A 14,522-nucleotide genomic window follows, 5' to 3' on the forward strand; every position below is an offset into this window, starting at 1 on the left:
CCGGGCCCCACTCCGACCCGGGCCGCTGCTGCACGCTCGAGCCGGTCCCGGGCCCGCTGAGCAGCTTGAGCCGAGCGCGGCCTCCCGCATCCCCCCCGGGGGCCCCTCCGGGCTGGGCCCGGCGCGCCGCGCTGCTCCCGGACGCTCCAGGCTCCTGGGCCGGTGCAGCCAGCGTCTCCTCCCGTCGCTCCGAGCGGCCAGCGGCGGATGTGACCGCAGCGCAGCCCGCACTGGAAGTGACGCCTCCTCCCGAGTCCTGCTCGCTGCAAAGCCCCCGGGGAAGGAGGAGCGGGAGCCTGGTGCACAGGGAAGGGGGCTGCGCGCTCCCCGGGCTGCTGCAACGACACCCCAGCTGCCCCCATGCTGCGGTGTGTGCAGCGGGGTGCATGCTTCATTGCTTCGTGCATGTCGGATGCATAATTCATAAACTGCAGTAATCCCCCCTTTCCCCCCCCCCCCCGGGTTTGCATGGCTGCTATTTCCGTGCTTAATTGGATGAACTATTCACCCCACCCTTCGCAAGCCCCAGCTTGCTTCATTTGCGGCAGCGAACTCCCTGTAGGCTAGGTGCATGCTTTGTGCTTGGATCCCCCGCCCCGCCCCGGTACTCTGGAAGCTGTGCAAAATGGGGCGGCGAGGTATTCACACTTCCTGCGCTCTCTGTAGTGACACTCTCCCCACTTCCTTATTTGCAGGCTGCGCACGAGGTTGGGGCTTCTTGTACAGGAACATGGGTGACAGAGGCTGCAGTTTCCCTCAAGCGGCATTAAAAACTCCTCGGATCTCGGATTAGCAAGAAGAGGCCACTCCAGCCACGTGGTGAGCCGGGAGGGTTCAGGTGAGGTGACCTGTCCCATTCCGAGCACGCCGGGTGTATCCCCTGTGCCACGGGTCCCTGCTGAACCAGGGATAAAACGACAACCCTGAGCAACTTCCCTGAGTTTTTCGTCGGTGGATCTCAAAGCGCTTTACAGAATGGGAAACTGGGGCACCTGGGTGCGTGTCAGAGCCAGAGCTAGAATCCAGGTGGCAATGTAGACAGGAGTCTGGGTTCTCTTCCTGGTTCTGCTATGCAACCCTGGACCAGTCACTTCTCTGCCTCCCCTGTATGTGACATCTATTTCGGGGGTGAGCTCTTCGGGACAGGTACTGTCTCTTACTACCTGGATGTATGGCATCCTGCACAACCAGGCCTCGAAGCGCTACCATAACACCGACAACAGCTCTCCTGGTCCGGTACCCTATCTCATAACGCCCAATCAATAACAGGTTCTACCTCTGGTGCTTAACTGGCCCCTGCGTTACCCCAATATCGGAGCAACTCCCAGTCTTTCACATACGCCAGGCAGGGCAACAATCCCCCTTGAACCGATGGGGGGAGCCGAGACGCAGGGAGACGACGTGACGTGTCCAAGGGCCATGCAAAGAATCCGTGACAGAGCAGCAATTTGACCCCTGATCTCCCACCTCCTAGACTAGCGCCCTACCCAGCCTTCGCCACTCATGCAGGAGTGATCCAGTTGTACTACACGTGTCAACCTATTTTGGCGTTTTAATTTGCATGCTCCAGAGAGGCTCTGCTGTGCCACAGCCCCAGTGATCTTAGCATGATCCACGCGGGCGCCACCTGGATGGCACGGGTCCCATTATTTTAGCAGGGATGTTGGGTCCTCTCAGCTCTGCACGCAGACGGCTGTTTTCAGAGCCAGGAATAACATACAGCTCCCAAAAAGGAAGCCTCATTTGTAAAAGTAACAGAGCAGTAAACTAAGGGCACGCGTACGCGGCGTTGGGGCCGATCGAATAGCCTCGCATCACATGGACGTGTGTCTAGGATTCTTCAGGCGTGGCTACACCAGAAAGTTGCACCAGTTTAGCTTCAATGGGTTTTATAATCGCTGTAGTGAAATCAGCGAAGAACCCTGTATGGACGCTCTTACTTCGGTTTGACGGCAGCTTAGTGGGGAGGCCCTGCAGCCTAGTGGACAGAGACTGGGACGCAGGAGACCTATGTTCTATTCCTGGCTCTGCTGCTGGGTGACCTTGCACAAGTCATTGCCCTTCTCTGTGCCTCAGTTTCCCCATCTGTAAAATGGGGATCATGATACTGACCTTGTTTTTAAAGCGTTTTGAGCGCAGCTGATGAAAAGCTGTATAAGAGCCCAGGACAGAAAACTTGACAGTTCTGCTGAGACCACAGCCTATCGTGCTAAGCAATACTGTCCTCGTACTCCATGCCTGCAGTTGTCTCTTAACTCATACTTAGATCGTAAGCTCCTTGGGGGCAGGGACTGTCCCTTTGCTCTGTGTTTGTAATAATAATGGCAATAATATGTAAGACAAAGAATGATATAAGCCACTCAAACTGAAATAGGGGTCTCCCCACAGCATTTTGCCCCAGTCTAAATCAGTTTACATTCACCCCTGTAGTTTAACTGCTGCAGCTTCCCCCTGCAGACCAGCTCTTACTACAACCCAATGTGTCTAAACCATTTTAAAAAGTCACTGCACTTAATAAGCCTCAGGCATCTGGTTCAAATGTTGACACCAGGAAGTGCAGGTGTTTGAAATATTCATAGCCTGATTCTCAGTTACGCCAAGGCCCCTGGATGCCAATCTGGCAGTGCAAAGGAGCCCTAACGTGAGTGGATTTTGGTCCCAGGGCTCTAAACAGCCCTGCCTTCAGTCCCCAGCATAGGGGCATATCAGGGGTGTGGCTAGAGTGCTCTGCACTGTGGCTGTTCTCAGCTCCCTGTGGCCTATAGGAAGTAGAGCATAAGTTAGAGCAGCTTGAGGGCTGCTCTAATTACACCAGAAGCTAAACAGGTCCTAGAATACAGGGAGTGCAAAGGTGATGTAAGGTCATCTTTGCCTTTCCCCCACCCTTCCATCCCTGCCTTACATGCAGTGAGGGAAGAACTGAGAACCAGGCCCTGAATGTGCAGATTCGTAGCATTTCTATGTCCCATTATAAAACCCGAGGTGCCCCCCCAGGGGTTGGATATTTAGAGTGCTCCAGCTGTCATGACAACCAGAATGGGCATCAGAGTCCAGACCTTCCTGAAAATCACCCTTTCCAGCACTTCCAGCGGCAGCCTTGTTCACGCCCAGCAGCCACATCCTGAGCGCTGGCAGACCCCGTTACCCAGTGGGCATTGCACAGGGGAGGAGGGGACTGGGGTGCTGGGCCTGCGGGTATGAGGAGCACACAGGGTGGGTCGAGTGCAAAAATCATTCACAAGCTTCAGAAGGCAGAGCTACGCTGCCGCCAGTGGCTGAAATCACAGCCTCCAGCCTGGAGGATCACAGTGCAGCCAAGGTATGTGAGCCTCTGCTCTAACCACACCCTCAGAAGGGTGCATCTTCACTGCAAGGCTTTGCCCTTAACCCAGCTCCCGTCCACACACGAATCCCTCTGACCTGAGTGGAGTGGTGCTTTCAACCCAGGCTAGCTGGCCCGGTGGAGGGGCTAGGCCAACGCGTGGGTGCTTCTTTCACTAGGGCTGGTAAACCCACCCCATTGTGCAGTGAGGATGCAGGGTAAGCCACCTGAGTGTGATAGTCCTCCAAGCACTTTCCCACAATTCCCCATCTGCCCAAAAGACCAAGTTCTCCCTCAGTTCACTAGGAAAGAGTCACAGAGCAGCTCAGTCTATTGCCCAGGGATATAGCCCCACAAGTCCTAGCAGCACACACTGGCAAGTGGCCAGTACCAGCTGCTTCAGTGCAAGATGCAAGAAACCCCTCAGTGGACATATATGGAATAATTTGCCCACGGGGGACATTACTTCCTGACCACTGCAGCCAATTAAAGCTCTGAAGCATGAAAGTGTGTTTCTTATAATCTCCCATTGAATGGGATGGTGGCTGCTCTATTTTTTCAAAATGTTTTTTGTTCCTGAAACTCTGTTTTTCATCAAAAAAATTTCATCCACCTCTAGTCCCCACTCATCCTGCTGGGCCAGCCCACCAAGCCCCCTTCTGTCTTCCTAGCTCTTCACCCACCACCCCCACTAGCCCCATTCAAACTGCTCCTCAGTCTGAATCCTGACCTGATTTGATCCACCTCCCTACTGCTGGCCTGCTGAGGGAGCTGTCAGGGAGGGCATCATGTCAGGAGGTGGGGCAGTGCCCCAAACCCCCTTTCCCAGCATAGCCCTCCCTAGTGGAAGCCCCGGGGAACAACCTCCCTCCCTCCTGGGTGGCATCCACTTGGGAATTAACCAGCCTCCCAGATGCTGCTCAGTGCTTGCAAAGGGCTTTGATGCTCCCAGAGGAAAGGAGAGCTACAGGCCTGCAGAACTGGTTACCGTCTTCCTTCTCTAGGGCTGGCCCAGGCTTGCAAACCCCACACACCTACTGGTCCCAGCTCAGAGACGTGTCTATACCCCTCTCTGTTCACTCAGAGCCTCAACCTCGTTTATAAGCCTGAGTCTGATTTACCTCGAGTGACTAATTCAGTCTGGGTATAAAATGCAGGTCAGTCTGCTCACAGGCCCCTTCCATCCCCCGGCTGACCCCCTGCCAGCTGCCCCCAATACTAGCTGTGGGGGGGGCCACAGATTGTGCCCACAGCCAGCCCCAGGACCAGTTGGGGTCAAATGACCGCTCAGACTAGACCGAAGAGCTCCTCTTCCCAGAGATGAAAGTAAGCCGGTCCGGTCCGGCACAGCGTACCGGCAAGAGCCAGTATACTGTGCTGGACCGTACCGGCTTCTGCGGCAGGGATTTAAAGGTCTCTGGGCTCCCTGTGGCTGCGGGGAGCCCAGAGCCCTTTGAATCCTGCTCGCGGCTTCGGGGGCTGGGGCTGGATTCAAAGGGCTCAGAGCTCCCGCGGCTGCAAGCAGCCCAGAGCCCTTTGAATCCTGCCCGTGGCTCCAGCGGCTGGGCTGAGGCCGGGATTTAAAGGGCTCAGAGCTCCCTGCAGTGGCAGGAGCTCCAGGCCCTTTAAATCCTGGCCCCAGCCCGGCAAGGCTCGGGGCGGTGGGGATTTAAAGGGCCCGGAGCTCCACGGCTGTGGGAGTCCTGGGCCCTTTAATTTGCCCCTGAGCCCTGGGGGCTCCCAGCTACCTCTGCAGCTGGGAGCCCCAGGGTGATATAAACACCCTGGAGCTCCCAGCCACAGCTGGTGCCCCAGGGCCTTTAAATCTTGAGAGGCCCCGCCTCTTCCGGGTGAGGCCACGCCCCCTCAGGTCTCTGGCAGTACCAGTAAGTTCTGTAAGTTACTTTCACCCCTGCCTCTTCCCCGTTAAGGTGGTGACAATAAGGGCAACGCAGGGCGCTACACAGCCGGTCTAAGCGAGGCAGATGTGTCACAGCAGACGGGACCCGTAGCCCCAGCTGACCCAGAGAGGATTAACTGGCCTGGCAAACCCAGTCTGGAAACCGGCACACCTAGATGGAGCATGGAGCCAGCCAGACTTTGACAATAGACTGGGATCTCCTGGCCTGGGGAAACACCCTCAGCAAACAGCAGAGGAACATTGGATCAATACAGACAAGGTGTCACCTGTCCTTGGAGTCTCTCAGCCAAAAGTGCTTGGTAAACATGTTAACGGAGTCTCACAACATCCCCTTGGTAAGGTGAGTTGCATTGGGCTGGCTGGGACTTCATGCAACAGAGACATTCCCTGAGCTGTGTGGTTATTAAAGATCCCATGGTGCATCGCATCATGGTAGCAGTTGAGCCAAGGCTCAGATTTTGCAGTGTGTTGTCCACGGGCTGCCTCCTGGCAGGCACGCTCCACCCTAGAGGGGGTGCATGTCGGTGGTGGGGGACGGGTGGTGTTACTCAGCTTGGCCACAGTCTTAAGGGCCTAAGCACCTTCTGCTCCCTGCAGTGAGCAGCACTGTACAGGATTGGGCCCGTGGAGCCAGCCGGTTCCGTCACATTTGTTCCCTTCCACCCAGGGCAGAGAGGCCAACTTTGGAGCACGGCAGAGGCACCTCAGCGCGGTGCACCTCACAGGCACCTCAGCGTGCTCTCCCCCACCCAAGCCAGATAGAAGGCTGGGAATTCCTATCACAGGCTGGTGAGTGAAGACAGGCTGAGAACCGGCCTCTGGTTCCCTCTTACTTGGCTGGCAGAGCGCACCCCCTCCTGGCAGAGCCATGACTCAGAGTGGAGGGTAAGGCCATGCTAGTCAGAGCAGGTTCTGCCCCTTCTCCAGCTACAGTGCTACAAGGCCTTGCACCCCCTTACTGCTGCAAACTGTACCAAGCAAGGTCGGTGGGGAGAGGGAATAGCTAGGTCCCGTCTCCCTCTCCCGTATTGTTCCCCAGTGGCACAGCCCTTGCCGACACCCCAGCTGGCACCTCCCAGACACGTTCCTGCTCAGGCCCGGAGGTTGGCTGCCAGGAGAGCAGACGGCAGAGCCCTCAGAGGAGGAGAGCTTTGCACCAGCAAAGGGTGTGAGCAACTGGTGAGTATGACACAGCAGGCTGGAGGGGCTTCTGAGTCTAGCCTCCCTGCAGGCTGGGATCCCTCGCCTGCCCTGGAACGAGGACACAGCCCCGTCCCACAGGAGGGAAGGAGCTTGAAGCTGTAAAACGGCACCTGTGCTGATGGGGTTTGGGGAATGACGATGGCCCTTGGCCCTTCTCCAGCACCATCCTTCCACGGCTCTCAGAGCGTCGCACCAACAAGAATGAATCAGCCCCAGGGCTGGGTCATAGCGATGGCCCCATTTGACACGGGGCCTCCTGAGCCCGGAGAGGGGATGTGACTTACATGAGGTCACCCCACGAGTCAGTAGCGGAGCCAGGAACAGAACCCAGGAGTCCAGACGCCCATGGCTTAAAATGGTCCAAAAAAAGTCGGGGGGGGAGGGGAAAGAATCATTGTCTACAGCAAGGGAAGTGACATTGCATCTGCCTACCCCGCATCAGTTCTGTGCCCCTCCCACCTCAGCTCCTCGGGCAGCTGCTGGGATTCCTTGCCCCCCAGCCCTTCCCAGGTGGGTGCTGCAGGGAGAGGAGCCACCCGGTCCCCATTGCTCCCAGGAAGGGAGCAGGGAGCCAACTCACCCTGCGCTGATGGGCTCTTTACCTCCCTCCTCTCCTGTGAGAACAGTGGGGGCTCACGATCGTACCGCCTGCCTCTGATTGGCTGCTCTATCCCAGGGGGTGGGGCAGTCAGGAAGGCAGCCAATCAGAGGGGGTTTTCCCGCAGGCTCAGCTGACGCGTGCACCCCTCAGTGACTCAGCTCCAGTTGTAAAAACGTTATTTCCCATGGTCCTTGTGAGCTGGTGCCCTCGAAGCCCTGCCAGTGCCCCCGTCCTGTACGAGCCACACGACCGCCCACCCTGCGGTAACCAAAGCACCCTAACACACCCAGCCGAGGCTGCAAGGCCCCCTCAGCCCTTGGGCTCCAAAGGAAGAGCTGGCATGTCTAAGTGCCGTTATTTGCAGTTATTGGGCATCTCTGACTTAAGCTATTTACCTGGGCCAGGCTTTTCAAAGAGGAGGCCCTAAGTGATGCCCACAGGAGCTGCCGGCTCACCCAAAATCCTGGCCCCAAAGGTGGGCGCTGAGCCCTTAGAAAGCTGGCCCTGGGCTCTGCCACGAAGACAAAACACCCAGCCTGTGTCAGACGACCCAGTCCTAATCCCTCTGCCAAGCTCCCAGCATCACAGATGGCAGGAGATCCCTTCCAGCTGGAGCTCAAGGGAAAGGTGACTTCTCCTGACCCTCCAGCTCTGATCCCAACCCCATAGGGCGGCAGCTGGCTGGACCTGCCGCAAAGCAGTAAGGAACTGGCCTGGAGAGTGTGCTGAGCCCAATCTAGCTCCATGCACTTTCTGGGCTAAGAATGAGCACAATAATAACAAGGCCTAACTGATATATAGCGCTTTTAAGCCATGGATCTCAAAGCATTTTACCAAGGAAGTCAGTATCAGGTGGAGAGATGGAGGCACAGAGCGGGGAAATTATTTGCCCACAGTCACCCAGAAGGCCAGTGGCAGAGCCAGGAATAAAACCCAGTTTCCTCAGTCCCAGGTGAGTGCTTTATCCACTAGGCTACACTGTTTTGCACTGCGCAGCAATTGCAGCTGGGACTGAGCTGTTAGTCCAGCTCCCAAGGCCAGTGCAGGATCGTTCCCTGCAGTGTATCACCCTGGGCATTTTTTTAGTCTAGTTTAGATTCAAAGACTCAAGTCCTACGGCTCCCACCACATCCTCTGGGATGATTCCACCCACTCCCAGTCTGCACCAGGAGGAAGTTTTTCCTGCTATCTCAACTATCTTTTCCTTTCATCCGATCGCCTCTAATTATATGCCCTCTGAACACCCTAAAATCATTCCTCCCTCACATCCGTCAGCACCTGGTCAGCCATCCCCCCTTCAACCACACTGGCTGAAACACGTTTTTGTCTTTTGTAAATGGCATCTAGCCAGGCTCAGAAAAACGGGCTACACCCTGGGGCTATCCAAGGAGGGGCAGCTCATTACCTGGATTTCTGCAGCCAGGAAAAGAGAAACAGGTCCCGAGGTCTTTTAACTGATCACTCCCGCTGCTGCATTGGAGCAACACAGTGTCAGGGTCTAGGAGAAAATCCCCTGCCCCAAACAGCTCGTGAATCTAGCAGAGAGGCAGACAAGGACTGATGGCTGGATCCTGAAGTCAGACGCATTCAGATTAGAAATCAGGCCCATGTTTGTCTCCGTGAGGGGAGGAACCACAGGAACAAATGCCCAAGATTCTCCATGTCCTGCTCTCTTCAAGTCCCCGACACTGGGAGAGATGCTTTGGCCAAACACAAGTTTTTGGGCTCTAGGCAGGGCTAACTGGGTGACATTCCCGTGTAGGAGGTCAGACTAGAAATCCCCAGCACTTTTCACTCAGAGATCTCAAAGCCCTTCACAGAAGAGTGCCATCCTCATTTTACAGATGGGGAAACTGAGGTACAGAGAGGGTTTTCATAGATTCATAGACTTAAGGTCAGAAGGGACCATTATGATCTAGTCTGACTTCCTGCACAATGCAGGCCACAGAATCTCACCCACCCAGTCCTGTAACAAACCTCTAACCTATGTCTGAGTTACTGAAGTCCTCAAATTGTGGTTTAAAGACCTCAAGGTGCAGAGAATCCTCCAGCAAGTGACCCGTGCCCCATGCTGCAGAGGAAGGCAAAAAACCTCCAGGGCCTCTGCCAATCTGCCCTGGAGGAAAATTCCTTCCCGACCCCAAATATGGTGATCAATTAAACCCTGAGCATGTGGGCAAGACTCACCAGCCAGCACCCAGGAAAGAATTCTCTGTAGTAACTCAGATCCCACCTCATCTAACATCCCATCACAGACTACTGGGCATATTTACCTGCTAATAAAGATCAATTAATTGCCAAAAGGTCACCCCGTATGCCGTTGGCAGAGCCAGGACTAGAATCAGTCTCAAGCCAGTGCACTAGCCCTTAGGCCACACTGCCTCTCATTTGGCCTTACAATCTATGACTGACGCCTCTTTCCTTGTCTCCAGGTAAATTCATTTCCATTTATCAGGAGCAAAAAACCAACCCCCTTCTAAACACAGAACTCCTGCACCTGTGCCTGGAAAGCCTCTTGAAGGATTCACAATATCCACCCCCGCCCCACCTTTGAGTCCTTTGCTCTCAGAATGAGCTTCTCTCGAGGCGAGGGCAGAATGAGAATTAACCCTGCAGGGGATTAGAGTCCGATGAAGAGTAAAAATAAACAAGGGTGCGGGGGACAATAGAGGTGAGCGAGGGAGACAGGGAAACTGGCGGACAGGACTCCTGGGTTCCATTCCCAGCACTGGGAGGTAGTGGCTAGAGCAGGGAACCTGTTACTTGCTGTGAGAATGGGGCTCCTCACGTCTCCTTCCTGTGCATCAGTTTCCCCAACATTAAAGACGGGGGTGACAAGTGAGCTGCCTTTGTAGAACCTCAGCTGAAATAAACTAGACAGCTGCCTAGGATTAATATAAACTGCTCACTGTGCATGGCTCTCAGGCATGGGCCCCAAATGCACCCTCCTCCCTGCACCCATCCTTGTCCTTTTCCACTAGAGGTGGCTGAGGCATCAACTTATCTTCAGCCCTGGGAGAACTAGGATGCAAAAAGGGTTTGTAACACTGGCAGAGACTCAGAAAACTGGAGTGAACGGAGAGGTGAGGAGAGATTAAACGGGAGACCTGAAGTCATCGTTTTCAGGCTCCCTCCCATAGGCCAAAAGGTGTTTTGATGGGGGTGCAGGACCAGAAGGATCAATAGATGTCAGGTCCAGAAGGCACCATTTTGATCATCTAACAAAGGCCAGAGAATTTCACCCTTTTGGTCTGCGTCTCATCCAGGGATTTTCCTGCGCAGCCACTTCCGAATGCCGCAGGGAGTAGCATTGAGCATGCTCAGTGCAGACGGCTTGTCAGGCAATTTTAGCAGCAAGCTGTGCTGAGCGTAACACGTACAGCGACTGGTGGGTTCGGACAGCTTGTAATTCAGCCAGATCCAAACGGATCATTACAGAGCCAACAGCAGCGCCTCCCTGACACCACACATCACCTCCTAGCAAATTTCAAAGTCCTGCTGCCAATCACAATGGTGCTAAAGCTCTTCCAACAGTGGCTGGAAAATTGTATAATGGTAGATATTAGGCAGTCTTAGGACAAGAGACACTACTACAAAGCAAGGACTCCTCCAGTGTTCAGACTGGACAATGGCAGGCAACTGATGATCAGAGAAGTTGACAAAGCTGATCCTCTCCTGTTTCTGCTCTGCTTCATCTCTTCCCCAGCCGCTCTCTGGGGCTAGCTAGTGATGCAGCCTTTCCATTGTTTCTTGGCATTGTTCCTGTTCGGCCTTCCCAAATCACATGGGGGCACACCCCCCAAGAGAGCCTCTTTTCACCTGACCAGCTCCTCCACCACTGGGAAATTCCCCTTCTTGTCTTGCCTGTGAAAGCCATCAGCGACAGAGTGTGTGTTCGGGAAGGTGTGGGCCTGATCTTTAGCTGGCACGAATTGGTGTCACTCCACTGACTTCCACCAGCCAAGGACATGGCCCCGCAGCCCCTGCCAACGCTCCAGCCGGCGCTTGTTTTCGGCATGTCCAGAAGCAGAGATTCACATTCGCAGGCTAAGGCACAAAAATGAAACATGGCCAGTTTCCTGAGATCGCTGGAGCAAAGGCCACAGAGGTCATCTCCCTGGCATGCCTTTTAGCTGCAGGATCACAGAGGCTGTATTGTACTTTGCCTTGACTGCATGTGATTCACTAATGCCGGGCGTTTGGAGCCGGGTTATCAGCTTTAGTGACAGGACACAGGGGCCATTGAGCAGCCCGGTCAGGGTTCCAGGGAATCTCCTTGTGTCAGGGAAATGTTGGTCTGGACAGCTCCAGGTGGTGGCTCTAGGCCCAGCAGCATTCTGACACCCCCCTTCCTTTGCTTTCCCCAAGCACATTCCCTGGCAGTGAACGTCTGGCATGAGTTGAGGCCCGGGACATGGACCCAGCTTCAGAAGCTCCCAGGTTGTCGACCAGACCCTCAAAGGCCCAGCTCCTCAAAGGTACTGGGGCTCCTAACTCCCACTGATTTCCAGGGAAGTTGGGTGCCCAAATGTCTTTGAGGATCTGAGCCAAAGCTCCCACAGGAGCCATACAAACTTGAGCCCAATGGCAGCATTTGGCCCTCAGCCCTTTTCATCCACATGAGGTGATTGCCACCAACTCCTTCCTCCCCTGGGACCCAGCCATTGCTTCCACATCCCCCACAGCGAGGTGAGTGACAGGTTATGGCAGCCTTGCTGTGATGGCCACGCTGGCAGCTGAGGAGCAGCGGATGGATCTCAGGCTCTGGCAGCAGGATACTGTGGAGCTCCAGCCTGCTCAGGGCCACGGGGAGCAGAGGAACACAAGCTGCACCCTAGGTCATCATGCACCATGCTTCCAATGGCTTCCGCCAGGCACCACGGATGCGCACCTCCAAGCACCATCCCTGCAAAGCATTCAGGCTGCAGCACCCAGGAACAGAACTATGCGGCCATCGAGAAGGAATGCCTGGCCATGGTGTGGGCCCTTAAGAAACTGGAGCTATATCTCTTTGGGCGACACTTCACCGTGTACACGGACCACTCTCCCCTGACCTGGCTGCACCAGATGAAAGGAGCCAACGCCAAGCTCCTGAGGTGGAGCCTGCTCCTGCAGGACTATAACATGGACATGGTCCATGTGAAGGGAAGTGCCAACCTGATAGTGGACGCATTGTCCCGGAGGGGGGGCCCTGAACTTCCCCAGGTCACTGGGCAGAGTGACCCTACTCAGTTCAGTTTGAGGGGGGAAGAGATGTGATAGAGTAGGGGCTGTCTGTGTGGGGGATGGGAGAACCGGGGATTACTTTAGGTGAGGGACAAGTGCTCAGCCTGTAATGTGAGCCAGGGAACAGGGAGGAGGGTCAACACCTTTGCCCGGGAAGGTGGACAAAGGAATGGGCCGGCTGTAGAGGAGTTAAGTCAGTTTCGGTTTTGGGCTGGGGCGGGGGAATTCAGGGTATCCTAAGCTGGGATCCAAGCACCCTGAAACTCCAGAAGGACTCAACTGAGGGGTCCTGACTGTGCCTGCAAGCTCCGCTGTAACCTGCATTCCTGTTGTCCAATAAACCTTCTGTTTTACTGGCTGGCTAAGAGTTACTGAGAGTCCCAGGAAGAGGGGCACTACAGCGAGTGGCAGCCTGACACTCATCCGGGGCAAGGCCTTGGTTAGGGTTGGGCAAGATAGGCAGGAGAGTTTCAGTAACCCCTTGTAGCTTTGTGTTTCTGGGCTCCAGACGCTTCTCGGGGCATGTCTGCACCACAATCACAGGGTGTGACTGCAGCATGGGCAGACACACCTGAGCTCACTTTAGCCCAGCTAGCTTGGGTATTCCCCAGTAGGGGATGGAACAGCAACTCAGGCACTTTAAAAGACAGCTCCCAAGGCACGACTCATCATGCCCCACTCAGTGGCAGCAAAGCCCCTTTGACCTGAGACGCAGCTTTACTGCAGCCATCCCCAGCCACCTGGAGATCATCTGAAAGTGTATGATAAAGCAGGAGCGTCACAGGGCCTGATTCTGAGCTCATTTGTGTCAGTCTAATGCTGCTGGCCCCCCACACCCCTTGCACATTGTCCCTCCATTTACATCAGTGCAAAGTGGGTGTGTAAAACACGTAAGAACGGCCGTACAGGGTCAGACCAATGGTTTATCCAGCCCAGTATCCTGTCTTCCGACAGTGGCCAATGCCACATGCCCCGGGGGAATGAACAGAAATTCACAGGCAATTCAGAATGCCACTGTTTTAACAGTCACTTTACACAGCTCTAAATGACCCAAGGAACAAGGCAAAGAATCAGGCCTGCTGATTCCAATGGAGCTACTCCTGATTTATGTTGGGATGAGGGAGATAAGAAACAGGTGCAATGCGTTTTGGGGAAAAGCCCACCCAGGCGCTCATCAGAATACCCGGCTCTTCTACGGCGCTTGTCACCAGGAGATCTCAAAGCGCGCTGCCAATGATGACTGGAGATGAACAAGACAGTGGCACCCTTCATCACGCAGCTATTCCTGGGGTAGTCAGCAGTTCACCCGCAAAACATCAGCTCAACTGGCGGGTGGCCAGAGAGGTCCCGAGCCACAGCAAGACAAAGAGCAGTTGACACCATCCAAGCAAACTAGAATATATTAATATTTACATATCTGGTATCAGACTTTCTAGGAAGAAGACAGAGATAGAGGAAGTCGTGGAGAAACAGAGGGCTGGTTTATCACTGCTTGGGCTTCCCTTCACAATGAACTGCCCCTTCCCCCCGTTAAGAATTCCCAGGCTTAATGTGAACGTTACTGACAGTGTGTGATCGGAGAATGGTTCCAGGGCTCCCATGGCCATGCTGGAACCAAGGCTGGGGACCAAGCCAGCCACGGTGCAGCAGGCCCTTTTCACCAATGACAATGTCTCTCCATAAGGAAGTGGGGTTTCTGCTGGGCTCAAGATGGGCGTGGGCACCAGGAAGCGTATGGTGGGAGGAAGAAACCGCTAGCATTCACCCTCCTGGCTTGAATTAAACACAAGACCAAACGAGCCCACTTAGGCTAAAAGGATGGCGCAGAAGGAAACCAATCCCCGACACTGGTTATATGGCCCCAAACTGCTGGAGACCAGATGCTGGTCTCAGAAGCACCCATGTATACCCAGAATGACTCCAGCAGAGAGATTCCAGCTTTCTGCACCTATGAGAACACAGCTGCTCTGCGTTTACAGCCTGGCCCTGATTCAGTGCCATGTTACCTTGGCACGTACCTAGAGCGCCTCTACGGAAACCAAAACAAGACTTGGAATTTGCCATGTAGTCAGCAATGCTACTTAGGATTGATGCTCCAGGCTGGATCCTCCAGCCCAGTAGCTAGCCCGGCGTGTCTCTGCTGAAGTCAACGGAGCTACTCCGGATTTGCAGAGCGGATCAGATTCACCAATGCGTTACTCCAGTTTTATGCACTAGCTCCATGCAGATCAATGGAGTCACACCAGGGT

General features: G+C 54.8%; 1 long non-coding RNA gene across 3 annotated transcripts; it reads left to right on the plus strand.

Moving 5' to 3' along the window:
- The first annotated feature begins 293 nt into the window (after positions 1–293).
- Positions 294–8,608, plus strand: LOC127040086 (uncharacterized). Of its 3 annotated transcripts, XR_007771337.1 has the most exons (4): positions 294–838; positions 5,254–5,583; positions 5,841–6,032; positions 6,283–8,608. It is a non-coding gene; the product is annotated as an uncharacterized LOC127040086 (long non-coding RNA). The 3 variants fall into 3 exon arrangements; XR_007771335.1 differs by having other exon boundaries at positions 5,254–6,032; XR_007771336.1 differs by having other exon boundaries at positions 5,254–6,032; positions 6,475–8,608.
- Positions 8,609–14,522: the final 5,914 nt, after the last annotated feature.

The sequence above is a fragment of the Gopherus flavomarginatus genome, chromosome 24 (assembly GCF_025201925.1).
Source record: "Gopherus flavomarginatus isolate rGopFla2 chromosome 24, rGopFla2.mat.asm, whole genome shotgun sequence".
Lineage (NCBI taxonomy): Eukaryota > Metazoa > Chordata > Testudines > Testudinidae > Gopherus > Gopherus flavomarginatus.